Source organism: Cebus imitator, unplaced genomic scaffold (genome assembly GCF_001604975.1).
Source record: "Cebus imitator isolate Cc_AM_T3 unplaced genomic scaffold, Cebus_imitator-1.0 Scaffold110, whole genome shotgun sequence".
NCBI classification, from domain to species: Eukaryota; Metazoa; Chordata; class Mammalia; order Primates; family Cebidae; genus Cebus; species Cebus imitator.
In genome coordinates, this window is record NW_016107425.1 from 472,411 (window position 1) to 475,349 (window position 2,939).

Genomic DNA, 2,939 nt, shown 5'->3' on the forward strand with positions numbered 1-2,939 from the left:
CATGGACACTTGACAGGATGGGTGTCAGGTGATCTTGGATGCGGCTTTTTTGTGGCACGGAGGCAAGCGGGACTGGTTTCTGTTGCTATCAGGCAAGCGCAGCTGGCAGCTAAGAGCCCCGAAATTCCACCGAAGCTCAACCACGCAGAGGGCTCCGGGGAAAGTCCAGGGGCATCTTTTTGTTCTCAACCTTAAGGAAGACGCGGCGCAGACCTCCTTCCACGACGAACCGGAAAGACGCCTGTTTTCAGTTCTTTTAGATACATACTCAGAAGTGGGATTGCTCTATCATACGGTAGATCTATTTTTAATTTTTTTGAGGAACCTTTATGCTATATTTTCCATAGCAGCTGCACCATTTTGTATTCCCACCAGCAGTGCAGAGGGTTCTAATTTCTATCTTCTTCAACACTTGTTTCTGTTTCTTTGATGATGACCATCTTAATAGGTATGAGGTAATATTTCATCTCATTATGGTTTTGATTTTAATTTCCCTGATGTTTAGTGATGCTGAGTATCTCTTCATATACCTCTTAGCCATTTGTATGCCTTCTTTGGAGATTCGTGTATTGAAGTCCACATTTAAATTGTTTGTTGTTGCTGTTGTTGTTACTTTGGCTTTTTTACTATTTAGTTTTAGGAGTTCCTTATATATTTTGCATGTTAATCCTTTATTAGCTATATAGTTCGAAAATACTTTCTCTCATTCCATAGGTTATCTCTACACTCCATTGATTGTTTCCTTGGTTGAGTAGAAGTTTTAGTTTTATGTAGTCTCATTGTCTATATTTGCTTTGATAGCCTATGTTTTGGTTTCACATCTAAAAAATTGTTGCCAAGACTAATGCCATGAAGTTTTTCTCCTGTGTTTTCCTCTAGGAGTTTTATAGTTTCAGTTTTTGCATTTTAATATTTAATCCATTTTGATTTGATTTTTATGTATTGTAGCAGTTCAATCTTATTCTTTTGCAGTTGATATCCACTTTTCCTGACACCGTTTGTTGAAGAGATTATCTTACCCCTTGTATAGTCTTGGTGCCCTTTTCAGATACTGTTTTGTCACACATTTGTGTGTGTTTATTTCTGGGCCACTCTATTTTATTTAATTGGTCTATTTGTCTGTCTTTATTTAATACCATATGTTTTGATTACTGTAGCTTTGTAATAAGTTTTGAATTCAGGAAATGTAAGCCCTCCAGCTTTGCTCTTTTTTTTACTGTTGTTTTGGCTCTTCCGGGTCCTTTGTGGTTGTATACGGATTTTAGGATATTTTTTGCATCTGCAAAAGATTCCATTGGTTCTTAATACGGATTACACTGAATCTGTAGAATGCTTTGGGTAGTATAGACATTTTAACAATATTAAGTCTTCCAATCAGTGAACAGTTACGTCTCTTTGTTTATTTATGTCTTAATTTCTCTGAGCAATGTCTTGTAGTTTTTGGTGTAGTAGTCTTTGTCTCTTTGATTAAATTTATTTCTATTGTATTTTAATGCTATTGTAAATGGAACTGTTTCCTTAATTTTTTTTTTTTGACTAGTTCATTTTTAGCGTATAAAAATGCAACTGAATTAGCCAGGTGTGGTGGAGGGCGCCTGTAATCCCAGCTACTCAGGAGGCTGAAGCATGAGAATTGCTTGAACTTGGGAGGTGGAGGTTGCAGTGAGCTGAGATCACACCACCACACTTCAGCCAGGGTGACAGAGTGAGACTCTGTCTCAAAGAAAAAAAAGGAACTGATTTTCGGGTGTTGATTTTATATCAAACAATGTTGCTAAAGTTACTTGTAACATTTATCAATTCTAATACTTTTTTTAATGTGGATTTTTTTTTTTTTTTTGAGACGAAGTCTTGCTCTTGTCACCCAGGCTGGAGTGCAATGGCACAGTCTCAGCTCACTGCAAACTCCACCTCCCAGGTTCAAGTGATTCTCCTGCCTCGGCCTCCTGAGTAGCTGGGATTACAGGTGCCCACCACCACGCCCAGCTAATTTTTGTATTTTTAGTAGAGATGGGGTTTAGCCATGTTGGCCAGGCTGGTCTCGAACTCCTGACCTCTCAATCCACCTGTCTCGCCCTCCCAAAGTGCTGGGATTACAGACATGAACACCACACCCAACCTTAATGTGGAATCTTTAGGGTTTTCTACATATAAGATCACGGACAGGGATAATTTGACTTCTTCCTTTCTGCAGTTGATGTCTTTTATTTCTTTTTCTTACCTAATTGCCCTAGCTAAGACTTCCATTACTATAATATATTGAGTAGAAGTGGCGAGTGTATGAATCCTTGTCTTGTTTTTCATCGTGAGGAAAAAGCTTTCAATTTTTCACTGGTATGATGTTTGTGTTACTGGAAAGAGGTTGCAGTCCAGATTCCAAGACAGGGTTCCTGGATGTTGCCCAAGAAAGAATTCTGGGTGAGTCCATAGAATAAAGTAAAAATAAGTTTATTAGGAAAGTAAAGAAATAAAAGCATGGGTGCTCCATAGGCAGCGAAGCCCCGAAGGCTGCTGGTAACCCATTTTTATGGTTGTTTCTTGATTATATGCTTAACAAGCAGTGGATTTTTCATGAGTTTTCTGGGAAAAGCATTGGCAATTCCCAGAACTGAGGGGTCCTCCTCCTAGGAGGCCACATAGTGTAACTTCCTGATGTTGCCATGCATTTGTAAACTGTCTTGGAGTTGGTGGGAGTGTCTTTTAGCATGCTAATGCATTATAATTAGCATATAATGAGCAATGAGGATGACCAGAGGTCACTTTCATCACCATCTTGGTTTTGGTGAGATTTGGCCAGCTTTTTCTTTTTTTAAAACACAACCTGGGGCCGGGCGCGGTGGCTCAAGCCTGTAATCCCAGCACTTTGGGAGGCCGAGGTGGGTGGATCACGAGGTCAAGAGATCGAGACCATCCTGGTCAACACGGTGAAACCTCGTCTC

At 39.6% G+C, this 2,939-nt stretch overlaps 1 protein-coding gene across 1 annotated transcript in view; it reads left to right on the forward strand.

Annotated features, from left to right (window-relative positions):
• The window catches only part of MYO3B (myosin IIIB), a 491,163-nt gene that overhangs the window by 287,195 nt on the left and 201,029 nt on the right, over positions 1–2,939 (forward strand). The window lies entirely within an intron of this gene.